Genomic DNA, 19,569 nt, shown 5'->3' with positions numbered 1-19,569 from the left:
GTAGGTTAATAGATGTGGGTTAGTTTAAGTTATAAGAACCAGTTAGAAACAAGCCTAAGCTAAGACTGAGCTTTCATAATTAATAGTAAGTCTCAGTGTCATTTTTCGTGAGCTGGAGGCACAAAAAGAAAAGTCTGTCTACAAAGAATCATCATGCATCAGTTTGTTCATATGACCAAATACCTGACAGAAACAGGGAAGGAAAAATCTATTTTCCCCAGGGTTTTGGTGTTTCCAGCCTTTGTGGCAAGCAGTGCACTTCAGGGAAGCTTGCTTCATGGTAAACAGGAAGAACTCTGGACAAGGTACAGCCCTAGAGGAAAACCCCCAGCAACCCATTTCCTCCCAGCAGGCCTGTATTCCACAGTTCTACCACCTACAAATAGTCTATTAAAGTTTAAATCCATCAACAAATTAAAGCATTCATTGGAACAGAGCTCTGGGATCTACTTACTTCTAGAAGTGCCTTCACAGACATATCTAGGAGATGTGCTCCATAATCTCCTAGGTGTCTCTCAATCTAATCAAGCTGACGACTTGAGGATCAAGATTAAATATCAGGAGAGAAAAGATGGTATTTGAGCTGACCCCTAAAAGATCAGGGTTGAGCCTTCTGAAGTTGGGGAAAGGTAGAAAAGAAAGCCTTTCAGGCTAATGGAGAAATCTCTACTGAGGGCCAACTCAGGGAATAAGGGTACTTGCTGCCAAGACTGATGACTTGAGTTAGATCCCCATAAACATGATGGAAGGGAACAACCAGCTCCAACCAGTTGCCCTCTGTCTTAGTTAGGGTTTCTATTGCTGTGCTAAAACACGACCAAGGCAGTTTATAGATGGAAGGGTTTATTGGCGCTTACGGTTCCAGAGGCATGAATCCATCACCATCAGGGAGGAGCAGCAGCTGGAGTGGCAAGGTAAGAGTTCGTATCTTGCACTGCAAGCAGGAAGCAGAGCAAGCTGGGAATGGCATGTGGTGTTTGAAACCTCAAAGCCCACCCCCAGCAACATTGCTCCTCCAACAAAGCTGTACCTCCTAAGCTTCCCCAACTGATGCCACGAACTAGGTAGGGGCCAAGTGTTCAAATGCCCAAGATGACGGATAACATTTCATTCAAACCACCATATCCTCTCACCTCCACATATATACTATAGCACATGTAAGACCCTGCCCCCAGACAAAGAAATAAACATGGAAAAAAAGGAGGACTCTCGACCAAGCAAATTTGTCTTCAGGCTTTGATCTGCTCACAGATCCCTCTTGAAAAAGAATTCAAGACAGCCCAAATTATACTGAAATGGTAAGTAACTCCAAATTGTATGCATGTGTTGTAACGCCAGCAAATGCATGGCAGACAGAGTAGGGTATGTATAGAGATAGCTTCTGTTTTGTCTGTCCTCTAAATCCAGCTGCTGGTTCTTGAGGCAGAAGGCAAGAGAGGAAGAAAGAACACAATCTATCTCACGAGTTCAACAAGCCTTCCCTGTAAGAGATGGCACATGTTCATTGGATGAAGAATCAGCTATGCAGTCCGACTCCATGGAAAATAACAAGATACAATCCTACATTGTACTTGAAAAGGGGGACATGGTAAGTGACTGACGGCACTAACAATGACATCATATAGGAAAGGGAAGGAATTTGCACCTTCCAGGCCTGGTTCATGAAATCAAGAATTTCAGAGTTAGACATTTAGCATTAAACTCCAGGAGACTTGGTCTTAGCCTCTGGAGACTTGGTCTTAGCCTATCTGAGCTTTTTAAACAAAGAAGGAAGGTTAGATTCTGCTGATAACCAAGTCTTGAAGGGCTGTTATAACAACCCAGCATTGACTTAGTGGCTTAGACAACAGATACTCATTTACCACCATTCTAGAGGCTGAAGAGTCCAAGCAAAGTCAAGGTGCCAAGCCATTCCATGTCTTCAGAAACAAAATTAATTATATCGTTTTCTCTCTTTCTTTTCTTCCCTCCAATCCTCTTATGTGTTCCAACTCCTTGATTCCTCTTGAAATCTTTGAAATATATATGTGCCTAAATATTTATATATATACACAACTTGCTTAGTTTTTATGCTGTTTGTATGTATTTGATTTCGGGGACCACCACTTGGTATTAGATAACCAACCAGAGGGCTCATCACTGGAGAATTTTCTCCTGTTCTCAGCATTCTTAGATGCCTGTACTTCTTTGTCTATGGGTGGAGCACTGCGAGTTTCCCCCTTCCATGTTCACATGCCTGTTGGTGGTGTAAGTCATCAGGACTTATCGAGGCAGCCATGTAACAAGCACGCTATCACAGGTGTGGCTTCCCTATCATTTCTAGGAGACACATTCTCACAGCAAAGATCCTCTTCTTCTTCGATGTTCCCTAGGTCTTACGTGCAGGAGTTGTTGATGTATTAATTGGGGTTGAAGCCCCCACAGTCAGTTGTTCTCTACATTTTTACCAGTTATGATTTTCTGTTATGGTCTCCATCTGTTGCAAAGAAAAGTTCCCTTGATGAGTGATGTCTTAGTGCTTCTATTGCTGCAATAAAACACAATGACCAGAAGCAACTTAGACAGGGAAGGATTATTTCAGCTTAAAGTTCCACATCACACTCCATCACTGAGAGAAGTCAGGGCAGGAACTCAAGGCAAAAACCTGGAGCCAAGAGCTGATGGAGGAGTGCTGCTTACTGGCTTGCTTCCCATGCTTGCTCCATGGGTTTTCTTACAGCATCCAGCACCATCTGCCAAGGAGTGGCACTGCCCATGGTGAGCTGTGCCCTCCCACTTCAACAATCAATCAAGAAAATCCCCTACAGACTTACCTACAGGTCAATTCTATGGAGGCACTTTCTCAGGTAAGATTCATTCTTCCCAAATGGCCCTAGTTTGTATCAAGTTGATGTAAAAACTAGCCAGTACAAGCAGTGAACACTATACTTATCTGTGGGTATAAGGATACATATTTAAAAGTCAGTTTAAATAGAAATTTTTGCTGCTTTGATAAATTGGCAGTAATAGTTTCTCCTCTAAGATTCATGATCTCACTATCTCTGGGGTAGCTGGGTAGGTTTCTGGTACCAGGAATGATTTCCCTCTTGTCGAGCAGGCCTTAACTCCAATTAGACAGCTGTTGGTTACTGACAAGACATGAGTGCCACTACTGCAGCCTTAAGTTATCATACCACGCTGGCTGTCATAGGGGTCGCAGCTGGGTGGAACTATTGGTTGCTTCTCTCCCTTGGAAGCTTGCATAGCACTTTCCATTACTGTAAAACCTACAGAGGAGGCTTTCAAGTCTGATCCAGTGCAGATGTTCCAAGCCCTGTGTCTGAAGTGCATGATGTCTTCAGAAGTAGAGATTTACTTTGGTGAAGGCTGTTCTTGTGGTTCGTTGATGACTCCTTCTACTTGTGCTCACATGTCCTTTCCTCAGCATGAGCTCATGGTAGCAGGACATGCCTATGTCTTCCTCTGCTAATAAGAGAAACTAATTCCACAATGAAGGGCACCACCCTCATGGCCTCATCTGATCCTAATCACCACCCAAGACCACCCTCCCAAACACCATCACACTAGGCACTAGTGCCTCCTCGTATAAATATGAGTGGGGTGACACAAACAGACCCTAACAGTCCCCTCCTCTCTCCTATGAATTATGAATTTTCAAGGCTAGCTTTATTTCTAAACTCTAACTCTTTGTGTCAAGAATTCTATTTATGAACAATAAGATCTCCAAAAATTCTGCTGGCCAAACAAGTGGACCTTAATTCTCATTAGCTTTCAGGGGAAAATGGGTCTTGAGATTAAAATAACCATGAGACTGAATGAGAGTTTAAAGAACTGGGAATCGATGGGAGATGGAATCAGTGTGCACAGGGATGGCATGATGTCTGCCTGGGGGCAGCATTTGGTGTGTGGAGGGAAACGATAAGCTCGGCATTGCACAGGACTCTACTCCTGCTCCCCCTCTGCAGTAAACACCCCAAAGAGATGATGCTTCAGCTCCCTGAATCTCAAGTCTCTAAAACACAAGCTTCAAAATGCTCAGAGACCCATCAAGGAAAGTGTATGAGCTCCCGTGGGCCTGGACCACAAAGAAATCACAGAAGGCCAAGGAGAAGCAGAGCTTTGGTTTTTTAATGACAGCAAGAAAATACAAGGAGGCTGGGCAGGATGGGGAAGATGGAAGATTTGAAGCATTGCTAATGAATGAGGCTGAGTGAGGAGACTGAAGAGAGCCAAGGGAGACCCACTGAAGGCCAAGTTAACCAGGCAATGCTGTGCAGGTGCCGGAGAGAGCAGGTAGCAAAAGAGGAGGGTGTCCTGCGAGGTGCCAGAGGGCAAAGTAGCCTGAGAGGACTGCTTTGGAGAGCTCCCACTGCCTAAACAGAGGAGAGACCGGCTCATGGCTGTGCCTTCGAAAGTGAAGACCTCAGAGCAGCAAGAAGCAGTAGATGTGGGTTTGGCTGAACCCCACGATTTCTCTGCTCACAGCTGAGAGCAGGAGCTGGGGACAACCAGTGACTCTTGTCAGCTAACATCCATTTCTTCCTTTTCTGCCCCCATTTTTCCTGAGGAATCCCCTTAGCTTAGCTTCTCCTACCACAGCCATAAAGTTAGGCACTTGATCCAAGTCTGGCCAAAAAGAATACCGCATCAACTCAATAGCTGGCATATGACTCATATTGGACTGACCACATCAACATTATCAACTGCAAGACTTGCTTGGGATGATGGGTAGATGGGCAGAATCCTCTTTAGTTCTTGGAGCTGAGCTAAGCTAAGTGGGATGTCACTTAGAGGCTGCCAGCAGATATCTCCTCCATCAAGAAGGGAGAGTGAGAGAATTTAGCAAAGGGAGGGTGCTGGGCTGAGTGGAGCTAACAGATGGAGTGCCTGGATCCAGCTGTGCTTGAAGCTCCACATGCCACATCCCTTTCGTTCCTTAAGGCTGAACTGGACTTTCTGTCGCTGAGGATTGGTCTGTCTAACCCTCTTTGCACATATGAGTTCAGTTCCTTCCCATGGCCACAGTCTCAGTTCAGGGTCACAGCATGTGGTCTGACTTCTAGCTTTGTATTAAATGTGAAACTTTGTACAAGTTACTCAAACTCTCTGTGTCTATTTCTTCAAAATGAGGATAAAGCAGCAGTACCTCTTCAGAGTATACTTATACACTAAGTCAGTATAAGCCATTAATTAGAACTGTGTGTGTAAACCAAGCTCTCTAGCTTTAGCAAGCTCACCACACCTCATACCCATGTGTGGCCCAGGAAGAGACATAAAACAGGGATTGTGCTGAGAGGTCTCTCCCACTTGGCCTGTTCTTAGAGCCATGGACTGACTCTGATTGACTTTCTTCCTTTGTCTCCTGTTATCCCTAAAGTCTGCAAAGGCCAATGTGAGTGTTGATGCAGAGGCCCACGCTACAGATCCGGCCAGCCATGGGAGGGGAACATCCCTGCTTCCTGGTACTCACCAAGCAAGCGCTCTGAAGAGGCAGAGCAGTCTGCATTGCTGTCAGTTAGCAGGAAGGGCATTGAGCAGCTTTGAATAGAATAGAGCAGAGCATCGGCCCCTTCATCCTTTGAAATTTCTCCAAGAGATCTGGAACCATGTTTAAAAGCTCTCTCTAGGTCTGTCACCTGTGTGGCAATTGATCTACACACTCCTGATCTTTCGCTCTCTGCTATACTTTCCACCTCTTCATCTTATTTTATGAAGTCTTAAATTGTCCTTATAGAAAGATGAAATGTGAACTTTTAGTGGAGGATAAGCTAAGAGTCTCTGAGATCACTAAGACCCACTTTCAGGGATTATCCCCGTAGTGATGATGCTGTTTCTCTTTGACATATGGTAGGGTAGCCCTCCAAACGCCCAGGATTCATTTTCAATTCTCCCCATGTCAGATCACACACAAGTCCTTTCTTCACAGACCCTCAATTATTCCTGTTACCATAGAAACCACTGCCTGTGTCAGAGCACCTCAGAGCGGGTGGGAAGGAGGCATGAGCGGCTGCCATGGCAACATGCCTCTCTACAGCATCGTCTCACGGTCTGTGCCATCTTGTTTCCAAAAAGAAGGAACGGTTACTGGGGAGATCTGAGTAATTTCCCAGACTGGGAGGTGGGAACTCAATAACTTGGCCCTCCCTCATCAGTAGTTCAGTCAGCTCTCTGAGCCTGTGAAGAAAGACTCAGAAAGGTCACACCAAAGCCCTAAAATGCTCACAGAGGGCAGAAGCCATCTGATGCCATAGTATCAGCAACCTGCCTTTGCTTCAGTGTTAACACTGGTGTTCATACTGATGTCATGTGTGCATGGCCTAGTACAAGAACATCGTGGTGAAATGTGTAAGCCTGGGTACCCAACCCCCTGAGTTCAAGTTGTGACCTGGCTACCTCATGGCTGTGTTGTTGTGGCAAGTCCACTTGCCTGTGCCTCAGATTTCTTTTCTGCTGTGAGAATGATAATAATGGTTCCCATTTCACAAAGAAAAACAACACCAAACTGAAAAATCTCAAAACTCCATAATGCTGGTCCCCGATAAATGTTGTCTAATGTGACCATCACTTACAATAATAAGATGGTTCCCACTGATGCCTAGTTTGTGTCAAGCTTCAAGAGTTTAGTTACTGTCCTGTGCTGGTCAGACACTAAGAGTCTGGGCCCCCTTTGTCTGCTCTCTGGATTATACATTCTCAATAGGGCCAAGTCATCCCTAAGGGGGACATATATCAACTCCTGAGGGTGGCAGTAGAGAAGCATTATACTTTTTGTATATTGTCCTGGTTGATTTTTATCAATTTGAGACAAGTTACAGTCATATGAGAGAAGGGGACCTCAGCTAAGAAAATGCCCCTGTAGCTGGAGAGTTTCTCTCCGGGTCCCGCCAAACCCCCACAGTCCTACAGCCCACCTATAAAATAATCACTCAGATGCTTATATTACTTTCAAACTGTATGGCTGTGGCAGGCTTCTTTCTATCTGTTCTTATATCTTAAATTAACCCATTTCTATAAATCTATACCTTGCCACATGGCTCATGGCTTACTGGATGCTTCTCCTAGTGGTGGCTGGCAGCATCTACCTGCCTCAGCCTTCCACTTCCCAGAATTCTCCTCCCTCTTGGTCCTACCTATACTTCCTGCCTGGCTACTGGCCAATCAACGTTTTATTTGTCAATCAATAATTTACAGCATGCCCCCATTAGACTGGCCTATAGGCAAGAATGTGGCACATTTTCATGACTGATAATTGATGTGAAAGAGCCCAGCCCAGTCCACTGTGGGCAGTGCCACCTCTGGTCAGATAGGCCTGAACTGTGCAAGAAAGCAGGCCTATCAAGCCCCGAGGAGCAAGTAGGTAAGTAGCATTACTCCATGGCTTCTGCTTCAGTTCCAGGTTTGGGACCCACTTGAGTTTCTGCCATTTCCCTTCAGAGTTGGACAGTGAAAAGTGAAAGCTGAAACCCTTGTCTCCTCAGTTGTTTTTTTGGTCATGGTGTTCATTACAGCACCAGAAACATAACTAACATATATAAAGCACCAAAATCTGTGTAGAATAAGTTTACACACAGTGTGTCCCTCCTGCTAACATTTTGTGGGCAGAAAATGTGTAGAAGGCAACTAGTGGGGAAAATTCTGAAAAGACTGTTGGAGGAGGTGGCATTAGCGGAGAAATAAGAGGCTTGGGGAGTCATCCTGCAGCCAAGCCCAGCCTGCAACTCCAGCATGGAATCAAGACCAGAACTTACACACACACACACACACACACACACAGAGAGAGAGAGAGAGAGAGAGAGAGAGAGAGAGAGAGAGAGAGAGATCATGTATGTTAAGAATTGGCAGGAAAAATGTACTTTGCATGTCAACCTTGAAAGTGTGTGTGTGTGTGTGTGTGTGTGTGTGTGTGTGTGTGTGTGTGAGAGAGAGAGAGAGAGAGAGAGAGAGAGAGAGAGAGAGAGAGAGAGAGCGCCCATGGAGTCCAGAAGGGGCTGTTGGATCCCCTAGGGAGCTGGAGCTTTGAAGGTTGTCAGTTGCCTGATGTGGGTGCTGGGAACCAAACTCTGGTCCTCTGAAAGAGCAGCAAGTACTGTTATCTGAGCATCTCTTTATCCAATGGCGTTGAGCTCTTAATGGGGAGAAGGGAAGCCCTAAAACATACATAATAGGAGAACATCTTCATCAACTATATGTCTGACAAAAGATCAATGTCTAGAAGAAATAAAGAACTCTAGTAGCTGGATATCAAGAAAATAAACCATTTGATTTAAAAGTGGGCTCCAGACCAGGCGGATCTCTGTGAGTTCGAGGCCAGCCTGGTCTCCAAAGCGAGTTCCAGGAAAGGCGCAAAGCTACACAGAGAAACCCTGTCTCGAAAAACCAAAAAAAAAAAAAAAAAAAAAAAAAAAAAAAAAAAAAAAAAAAAAAAAGTGGGCTCCAGAACTGAACAGAGTTCTGGAAAGAAGAAATTAAAATGGCCAGTAAACACTTTAAAAAGTGTTTGTCATCCATAATAATCAGGGAAATGTACTTTAAGATTGCATCTCACCCCAGCTGGAATGGCTATCATCAAGAAATCATCATGGCAGCAGGTTGGTGGGGGTACGCTTAGACACTGTTGCTGGAGATGTAAAATAGTTCAGCCATTTTGGAAATCAGTCTGGAGGACTGACCTCACATATGACCCAGACACACCACCCTGGGAAAATACCACATAAAGGACTCTACTTGCTCACCCTTGCTCATTGCTGCTCTAGTCACAATAGCTAGAAAATGGATTCAGCCTGGATGGCCATCAGGTGATGAATGAATAATATAAATGTGGTACACACACAATGGAATTTTATTCAGTGGTGAAGAAAAATGAAATTTGCAAGAAAATGAATGGAACAGGAAACAACTCCACTGAGCAGGTTAACCCAGGCCCCAATGGCAAATGCCACATGTTCTCTTATATGTGGATCATAGCTTACGATTTGTAGATCTGTTTGCTTACATTGGAATTCTGTAGAGACCTGGAAACAAGAAAGAAGAAGGTGGGAGAGGAATGGGGAAGAAGGTGAGGGACAGTGGGGAGGTTACCCAAAACTAAGAGTGAATGAGGTATTCATGTGGAAGCCTACTGCTTTACAGGCTAATTTTAAAAAAAGCATAAAACAAAAGAAAGAAAAGATAGAAATAACCACCGCCTACCCAGCAAACTTGAATGCCTTCCTGGAGTCCATTTATGCTCTACATTTCATGATTGAGTAAACAATTTCACATCTACCATAGTTATGCGACAGCACATTCTGTGGGAGCCCACAGAGACACCCTAGTAAGACCTTACTCAAGGTCAGTAAGTCTGAACTTGCTTTACCCAGCAGGACTTCATAATGGGATGATTTGGCCAAGGGCATGGTTACCAGGTGTTTTGAAGAGTCTACACTTATTGATACTTTATACCTTGACTTGGAAGGGGGAGGTATTTTTGCCCCTCCCCTTGCTGATGGATAAAAGGTCCATTAGGAATAAAGTCAAGGCAACTTTATTGACCCAGGGCCCTCCCGAAGCTATCCTGTGTCTCTGTCTTTCTCATGATCTCCATCTGTATTTCTATCTAATACTTCTTCATTCCTCACTCCCTGCCCCCCAAGAACCCTTCAACAGGTCAGAGCTGGCCTCCAACATGCCATTCATGTTACAATTTCAATAAGAGAGGAGGCCCCCAATACACTAGCATTTCCCCAAAGGGACCCCACAGACAAGCTGTTCATGACGCTTTTGGTTCATGGCTTGGCTTGGAGATCACTTTATACTGGAAACAGGCCCATGCACACAGCCATGTCAACCCGAAACATGTGTCTGAAGCTGTGTTTGTCTTCTACAGAGGTCTGTGCTCTTGGGAACCCTTCTGTTACCTAGTGTAAACTCTTGAAGGATGATCATGATCCGCTAAGATGATTTCATGGGTTCGAAGCCTGTGAAAGATTGGAAAATGTTGCAAAGACCACGTGCGACTCTTTAAGGCATTGAAGCACAGGGTGAAGAACCTAGATCCTAGGGTCAGCCCACACCTCCAGACTCCAGCATTACCAGGGACTGCTGTAGAGATTCAGCCAAGTTTTTTTTTTTAATTCTCCAATCTGTGTTTCCCTTACTTGCCTAGCAGAAATAAGGTATGTGTCCCTCTGCCCCAGGATCTGTTTTAATGAGTCAGCGCATGCCCAATGTGCCAGGGCTACCACACAGCTGGCTGTTCTCACCACCACACTTAGTTGTTGCTCACAAGGGTGAAGATGGTGGCATGGGCACCAAATTGTGATCAATTGTAGGTACTAGGGTGGACAAAGCATGGGCAAAAGTGAAGCCAGATGCAAAGAAAGTGGAGGAAGTGAACTAGTTAAGATCCGGAAGAGGCTAGGCAGCCTAGACAAGGAGAGTTGAAGGAGAAATCCCAGGGGAGAGGAACAGCAAGGAGTGTGTGTGTGTGTGTGTGTGTGTGTGTGTGTGTGTGTGTGTGTGTGTGTGGTTGCTATTTGTTCTCAGAAACTCACATACACACAATATTTTTCCTTCCTTGAACAAACGCCAGTACCCGAGTACTTTTACACGAAGCCGTTAGTAACAAATCAGCTTCCAGAAGAGGCTGCTGTGGCCTAGGCAAACCTGGAAGCTGCTGATACACTAATCTAAATTACACCCTTGGTCCTCTGACTGCCAGTCTCTGTCCAAGGAAGATCTTAAATACAGGTCTGAGCACGCAGTTTACCCACCACCCAGGCCCAAGCTGCGTTTATGGAGCAGCTGAAACCACGGGAGAACCTGCAGAAACAACTTGCTTTGGCTCACAAATCACTGTGTTCAGGCCCAGAAGCCACATGCCAGCCCTTGCCTCTGCCCTCACGCTGCAGGCACACTGCCCAGGTGCCCCAGGTTCAAGCCATTGGGGCAGGGACATTAACGTGGAGTGTGTGTGTCTATGAGGACACACACTGGAGAGCCCCTGTCCACACAGTGAGTAGCAAAGGCAGACAGCCTCTAGTGTCAGTGGGGATGAGGGGTGGTGGGGCTATGCTCCTATTTTTGTACGCTAGCATACTGAGACCAGGACCGATTATCATAGTGATATAAAAATGTCTGACCTTTGTTGACCATTTATTCCAAGACAGCATGGTGCAAGCCTCTTCAATGGCAAAATCACATTTATTCTAACTGTGTGAGATAGCTGCTGGCCTCACCCCAACTCTGCAGTAGAGGGATCTGGGACCCACTGAGGCTAAGGGGGTAACTCAAAGTCAGGGGCCCCATCAAGGCTTTGGACAGTGAGGGTTGGAACAGGGTCTGCAGAAAGGCAGAGGACAGATACACTTTCTGTCTGGGCAAAGGGAGGTTCTGAACCATTCCTCGTGTCTTAGTTGGGGTTACTATTAATGTGACGAAACAGCATGACCAAAAGCAAGTTGGGAGGAAAGGGTTTATTTTGCTCACACTTCCACATCACATCCACCACTGAAAGAAGCCAGGACAGGAATTCAAACAGGGTAGGAACCTGGAGACAGGAGCTGATGCAGAAGCCAGCAGAGGGGTGCTGTTTATGGGCTGCTCATCATGTCTTGCTCAGTCTGCTTTCTTATAGACCCCAGGACCACCAACCCAGGCACCATCCTCAATGGACTGGGCCCTCCCCTATCAGTCACTAATTAAGAAAATGCCTTATTGCTGGGTCTTATGAAGGCATGTTCTCAACGGAGGTTCCTGCCCTTCAGATCACTCAGATAAGCTTGTGTCAAGTTGACATAAAACTAGCCAGCATACCCGGCTACCCCAAATCTTCCATCTTGAGGTACAAGGCTGATATCATATAGGCTCAGGTGTTGAGGAGGAGTGAGAGGAGAGCCAGAAGGCTTGGCTTCAGTGGGAGAAAATGCCCTGAGCTACAAAGGCCCTGTGGATTCACAGACAGAAAAAGTAAAGCAGAGGAGAGGGGCCGTTTGAGGCCGTACAGAAAGTCAGTAGCAGAGCCGAGGCAGTGATCTGCCTGTCAATGTCCCCTGCATAGTCCTAACAATATTAAAAACAGTGAGTATGATGTGTGCACTGAGAGCCTCACTCCCAGAAGCTCTACTGGTTCTTACACTGACTCAGTTGTCCCTCCATGTGCTAAAGCACAGAGATGTTAAACAGTTTTTACATGATCACACAGCTTGGAAATACACTGTGTTCTTCAAGGTCATATAAACACCTCTCTCTCTCTCTCTCTCTCTCTCTCTCTCTCTCTCTCTCTCTCTCCAAAGAGCTGCCCCCACCAACTTCCCAGAGAATCCTAATGATCCTTTCTTGGCTTTAACCTCAAGGACTTTGGCTGAAGGATCTGCAAGAGTGAAGAAGGAAGCTTACAGGTCCAGAAACACGGCTTGATCTTCATGAATGAGAGGTTCCTGAACAGCAGGCTCAGCCCCATTCCTCATACCCGCTGAGCAATGATGGCGGCCCACGCAGTGCTAGGACTCATGGGTGAGTCACAACTAATAGCTTCCTGCGCTCTTTAGAAAATTCCGTTTTGAGTCAGGTGTCAACTTAGATGCAAAGACTTTTTTAAATTCAAAAGCAGGGCTTTCGATGTGTTGTTTCAAACTTTGCCTTGCCCTTTTATAGCTGTAAGCAATCTTTCTTCTGGCAGGCAGGCCAGGGAATGTTTCTGGTCAGGTTTTGCTCACAAATACTGCTCAGAAGGCCACCAATCCTGCCCCTCCCACTCCAACTCTTCCCAAGCTCAGGTTCATGGATAGTGGGTGATGCTGACCCTTCAGGAGGACACAAAAAATGGAATTTCAGCCCAGGTTGAAGGAATTGGTAAGAAAAATGTGAAGTCCCTGACATTCCTGTAATTCTAGCACTCAGAAGCCTGGACTGCACAGCATGACCTATCCCACTCCCTAACTCCCTCACCTGTCCTCTAAAAACAACCAGCCAAGCAAAAACATCTACCTGGTAGAACAAGGAGGACACAAAAGAGGTCATGCTGTCTGGCTACACTGATAGAAAGCTCCAGAACAAAGAACGCTACTCAGGTAAAGAAAATCTAACATGGTTGTGCCTGAAGAAGACATGCAAGAGATGTTCCCATGATCGTCCAATGACAGGAGTCTCAGTGGGAGTGTGCCAGTGTTTATCAAAAGTCAGTCAAGTGTGCCCTTGTGATCCGTAAATTGCACTCATGTAAATTACACTCCTATTTTTAAATTACCAGAAAATACATTACTGTACACAGATTGACAGTTTATATCCTACAGTAGCATCTTAATGAGGAATTCTTAAGTGATGATGGAGGTCAAACTGGGCCAATCAGGAGCCTGACGGCCGACTAGACCGATAGTTTGTCTTCAGGAACTGATGGATCCAGGGCTCCGTCTCCATCATTCAGCCTGCTTTCCACCACGGGTCTTCATTCTCCTGGTGGGGTCAAGGAGCACCCAGCTACTCCACACTTACGGACTTCCATCTCAGCAACCCTGAGCAGGGCAGGGAGTCCTTTGCTGCTCACTAGTAAAATCCTTGCATGGACTCTGCAGGTCTTTTGTGAATCATGCTTTGTTGGTGGTGATTGTTGTCATCAAACCCTCTGATCGAGGTAATTAAGTGAACTGATTAATTGAACAAGGAAACAACCCTGACAAACTGAACTGCTTTTAAACAAACAGTGCCTTCTTACCTGAGGCAATATTGTCACTGTCACAAACCCTAGGCTGAGAAGACCTGCATTGGTTATGCTTTTGTTTGGCCTGATTAAATGCCTGACAAGAACCGACCTAAAGGAAGAGAAATGTGTCTTGGCTCAGGATGTAAGAGGACACTCTCATGGCAGCGAGGCCCTGCAGCAGGAGTAGCCTGAGATGAGGCTGAAGGGGTGTGAGGAAGCTGGTTATAATACATTGACTGTCAGGAAACAGAGGGAGGGAAATGCCAGGGCCAGGCCCCCGGCACATAGGATGCTACCCATGCTTGGGTCAGGTTCTCTCCAGAACTCCTCTCACAGACACACCCAAAGATGAGTCTCAATAATCACTTTTCTCTTTCCCATTGAGCTGACAGGAAACTGACAATGGCAAGACCCAAACACACCTCCCCACCCTATTTGTCCATCTGTATGCATAGATCTTGTGCCTGTGCATGTAGAGGGCAACCTTTTATGTTGTTCCTCAGAGGCCATCTGCCTCATTTTTTGAGATATGGTCTCTCACTGGGACCCAGGACTCACCAAACAGGCAAGGCTAGCTGTCCAGTGAACCAGGATCCACCTGCTTTTGCCTCCCCAGTGCTGAGGTTAGGTGTTTCTCCTTGCCACATTTTTTTGTGGGGGTGGAACTCGAGATCATGTTATGTAAAGTAAGTCAGACCATGGAGGCGAGTCTTGAGTGTGTTCCTTCCTGCGTAGAATCAAATGTAAAGAAGGATGTGACAGTGGAAGAGACACTCCTGGAAAATGGAAAGATGTGGAGAAATGGGAGGAGGCTGCAGAAGAACAGGGTGGGGAACATGAGCAAAGTACATTGTGTGCACAACTGGAAATGTCACAATGGAAGTCCTCTCACTGTACAATGAACACACATTAGTAAAAGAGAAAAATGGCACATGAATTCATTGGGCTGTTTGTTACAGAAACACCGCAAGACACTCAAGCATATAATACTAATATGCCCTTACTACGGAGACCCTCACATTAAGGCTCATCTGGATCAGGGCATGATGCAGGCCTGTGTTTCCACTGTGGAGTAGTACCCATGATATGTAAAGTTGGCAGAGCAAATCATCCATCCATTCAGTCAGTCAGTCAGCATTCAATAAACACACAAGCTCACCCCTCTCCTGGGAATTCAAGACAGACACATCTTTGTTTTCATGGAGTTCCCCAAATGCTTTTGGTCCTGGTGTTTATCACAATAGAAAGTAGACTACAGCCAGGGTGCAGGGGAAAGGGGGTATTCACCTCTTCCATCATAAATTTCTATGCTAGTTTAATTATTTTTACAATGAAAATTTATCACTTTGCAATTTCTGTAAAAGGAATAGAGAAAATAAGATAAATGCACTGTGTGTGTGTGTGTGTGTGTGTGTGTGTGTGTGTGTGTGTGTGTGTGTGTGTGTGTGTGTGCTAGAGCATGGACCATCCATAAAGAGCAGAGTGGGGAGGAGAGAGTGTAGGAGGGAATCCATTTGGCAGATGCATGCTCCCCCAACTTGCCAAGAGAAGCAGCTGAAATTTTTTCTGGAGTTGGTTAAGTGCATCTTTCTCTGAGTGAAGTGTGCCTTTCTCCGAGTCTGGGTCCTAGAAACAAAAACTGGTTGGTAAGTCGGATTCACTCTGAGATAGGACCCTGACTCCCAGAGCTGAGACAGAGACCTCCATCAAGACTTGGTCATCTTGTCCAGTCTCCTGTCCCCATGCTTTCCACGCACAGGACAGCCTGTACTCCTTGTGCATCATGGTAGTTGTATGGCTGGATTTTCTTTGGGGGAGGAGGACACATTAGTAAGTACCAATTCTCCCTAGAAAAGGCACCACCACCAACAGAGCCAAGAAAGTATTCCACCCAAGTCTAGTCCAGTGAGCCAGTGAGGTGAGAGGTTATCTATAGGGCACAGGTGAGTTAAAGACAGTTACATCATCAAAAAGCCCACCCCTACACAGGTGGCAATTCACAAAAGCTGCATCCCTAAAGCATCCTGGACAATATGTAGGCAGCTCCACCCAAATAGGCTCTCCCTGCCATTTGGGGCACCATGTTTTAGAAATCTAATCAACCCTTCACAATCTTGGTGTTATGGGGAGCCCACCAGAGTCGACAGCTCAGACATAGTTTATAGCCAATTGCAAGTCTTTATTCCAGCAGGCTGAGACTACACTAGGGTATTTAGGACCCTAGCGTAGCACCGAGTGTGCAGATCACTGGGCTTTTAAAGGCAAAATCCACATCCTGGTAACTCGCTTGGCAGCTGCAGAGATAGGTTTGCACAAGCAAGCAGTTTAACAGAAGCCAAGATAAGTTAGCTGAGGCATCTTGACCTCAGGGTCCTAGAATAGGGTTGGGTAATTTTCCACAGGGTTCTCCATCAAGGAGATCAAATTCTAGTTAAACCTAATATGGCCTCAGCAAAAATACAAGATGGAAGAATCTCTGGATTGTCTTGCCCTGTCACGTTGGAAAGGGTCCTTGTGAATCTTGTAATTTTCTGAGCCTTGTAAGTGTCCTTAGATTCCTGAATGTTATCAGCCTCCATTCTCCTCTATGGAAGGAATACTTCTGCTTTGAGGAATAGTGATACAATAGTGGTTGAGGGCTAACTTACTAGCTGTGTTTCTCAGGAATGATGGAACCTGGACAACATCCTTCATCTCTCTGTGCCTCACCTACAAAATGGGAAAGATGACAATGGTAGCTAGGGGCAGAATCTCACAATGAGGACATGGCCAGTGTTCTGTGTTATTCTCACAGTCATTACTTCTGCATCCCACCAGGATGAGCCTACAATGCAGGAAGTAGAGATGCTTTCTGGCTGACTCCATGTGGCCTCGGTGCCTTGGGGTACAGTATCCAGCAAATCTGCACTTGGAGTGAGGTATCTCAGACCCAAGGGGCCTTAGACATCCCACAACCCCTTCTTCCTCCTTACCTGTGGAACCACTGAGACCACACAGGCCAAAGCTGAGTTGCTGTAGCTCACTGGGGACAAAGACAGTGGGTGACATGGACAGGTAAGTGGAAGCTGCTGCCTCTGTGTTGCAAGGTTTGTTTGGAGAGCAGACCCTTTGAAGATACTTGACTTGGTGTCTGTAGCAAGGGCAGCCTGTGTGGGAAGGCTGAGTTTTTTACAGAACACCCTGTTATGTGTGAACAATGCTGTTAAAATTGCCCAGTCATTTAGTGTGGTTACATGCAAATTTCATGTTGTTACATGTATTTTCAACATAGGCTGTGCACTTTCTAACCTCCTTCTCTTCTTCCTTTTTTTCTTCCTCTCCTTTAAACAGGAACCCATTACATAGCCTAACACCCTTCATAACTACAGCACAAAACTCCAACCCTGCATCGGTGAGTAACATCAGCTGCAGGAGAAAGACAAGTGGATGGAGGTGCAAATTGATGGTGCCTAGGTCACCGTACAACTATGCCACCTAGCCCTCTGGTACTTCACCCACCTTCCCCACATGCCTTTACCATCTGCAATGGTCTTGTTTCAATGCATTTCTTTATTGCCTCCCTTCCTAAGTACAATGTGATTTCCCTGGTGAAGGGACCTGGACCATCTTATTCACCATTAAATCACCAATAGTCAGTCTTTGACACATAGTAGGTGTTCAATAAATACTGTGTATCAATAAAAACTAAGTCAGTATTTAGAGGCCAAACTATGTGCCGTTCTCCTGGAAAGTGCCATGGTTTCTCCAATGTGCTGCTCTCCTGGAAAGTGCCATGGTTTCTCCAATGTGCTGCTCTCCTGGAAAGTGCCATGGTTTCTCCAATGTGCTGTCCCAGCTCCTTCCTCTGGCACTTCTCTGTTCATAGTTCCCATCAATGGGCCACTCTGGATTCAATCCCCACAGGAATATTTCTTCTGCTTGTATCCATGACAGCTCTACACACTCTAGCCCTGACGACCAGTCACCCGGCCTCTCCTGCCACCTCCCTGGGCAGCCTCGGGCAGGCTTCAACCTTATGTCCTCCTCATAGGCATATGCCCCTGTCTCTTGTTTCTCAGGACCTGTACCGTGTCCAGTGCAGTAGCCACTGGCCCCATTGGCTAAGCACCTGAAATGTGGACAATCTGAATGGATGTACTGTGGGTACAAAGGACAGATCAGAGTTTAAAGGATTAGTCTGGAAAAAAAAAAAAAAGAAGGTAACAAATGGACTATTTTCTGAAACTGCAACATTTTGGATGAGTTACATTAAATAAAAGATACTAAAATTAACATTGCAGTGTTTTGCTTATCAAACTCCCAATTATGTATGTGTCTCTCTTCCTGTTCTTCCCCGTGTACTGTTCTGCAGAAGACTCTCCAGGACCTCTCTCTAGTCAGAGCTGGCACACACTAGGTGGTCAACAAATTCCTGCAGTAAAGGAACATTGAGAAGGGGACCTGTGAGTGTTGTCCTAACTCTTGACTCTTCTCCCGGCAAGAACCAGCGCTTTCCAAGGACAAGGGACAAAGAGTCATTTGTCCATCCTACAGACCAAGTGTGGAAGACAAGAGCACCAGGCAGGGTGTCTGCTGACCTGGGAAGTTAACCCCCAACTGAGGCTCTGAAAGCACACTTGGTGGCTCTTGTGGGAAGCAGGAAGGAAATGCAAAGGAACAAGTGGTGCTACCTACTGATGAGAATAATGTACACCAGGACACAGGACGCTAAGGGGAGGATATCAGGATGCTGGTGAAGGGAACAGGGGAGGGGGGTGGAGGTGGAGAATAAGGAGGGCAGGAGGAGGAGGAGGGGGAAAAGGGGAGGCAGAGGCACACAGAAACACATGTTCAGGTTTGCATCTATGTGACAGGAGTCCTAGCATCAGCACCCACACCTGCCTGCCTGCCCAACCGCTGGCTTTCCGTGTGACTCTGTTTGTTGCTTTTCTATTATTGCAACAAAATGTTTGGAGCAAACAAGTTACAGGGGACATTATTGGGGCTCACAGTTCCGGAAGTGCAGGAAGTCTCGGCAGACAGTTTGGTTCACATCACTATGTCTAGAAGACAGAAGAAATGGGGTACATGAAGGGGTGGGACAAGATGTAGCCCACAATGACATACCCGTAGTGACGAACTTCCTCCAACAGAGCCCCAACTACTACTTTTCACCTTCTCCTACTAATGCCATCCTATGAATCTATCAAGGGATTAATCCATTCACTAGGCAGAGCCCTCATGATCATCCCTGGAACTGCCATGGCAGAGACACCCAGAAGTTCACTTCACTAATGCTCCAGGTGTCTCTTAATCCAATCTAGTTGGTTATTAAGATTTCCCTTCTTTGTCCCCAAGGAACACATTTCCCTTTTCCATTTCACCTCTAACCCTGTAGGGTGACAGCAGAGATCCTGTGAATCTCCTAGTTCCCTGGTATACACACTAGAACATGTCTTAGGGTTTTATTGCTGTGAAGAGACACCATGACCATAGCAACTCTTATAAAGGAAAGCATTTAATTGGGGCTGGCTTACAGTTCAGAGGTTTAGTCCACTAATGTCATGGCAGAAAGCATGGCAGCATGAGGGCAGACATGGTGCTGGAGAGGTAGCTGAGAGCTCTACATCCGTATGCAAAGGCAGCAGGAAGAGAGAATGACACTGGGCCTGGCTTGAGCTTCTGAAACCTCAAAGCCCACCCCCTGTGACACACTTCCTCCAACAAGGCCACACCTACTCCAACAAGGCCACACCTCGAATAAGGGCACTCCTTATGAGTCTATGGGGGTCATTTTCATTCAAACCACCACACTCCACCTTTTTTTTTTTTACAATACAATTCAGTTCTACATATCAGCCACAGATTCCCTTGTTCTCCCCCCTCCCGCCCCCCTCACCTTCCCCCCAGCC

General features: G+C 46.0%; 1 long non-coding RNA gene across 1 annotated transcript in view; it reads right to left on the bottom strand.

The window, feature by feature from the left end:
• Positions 1 to 19,569, bottom strand: part of LOC128104038 (uncharacterized) — a 64,831-nt gene that overhangs the window by 19,778 nt on the left and 25,484 nt on the right. The window lies entirely within an intron of this gene.

This window comes from Peromyscus californicus, unplaced genomic scaffold (assembly GCF_007827085.1).
Source record: "Peromyscus californicus insignis strain IS unplaced genomic scaffold, ASM782708v3 Scaffold_8__1_contigs__length_139910024, whole genome shotgun sequence".
Lineage (NCBI taxonomy): Eukaryota > Metazoa > Chordata > Mammalia > Rodentia > Cricetidae > Peromyscus > Peromyscus californicus.
The sequence above is the reverse complement of the archived record's forward strand: the minus strand, read 5'-3'. Positions and strand labels throughout refer to the sequence as shown.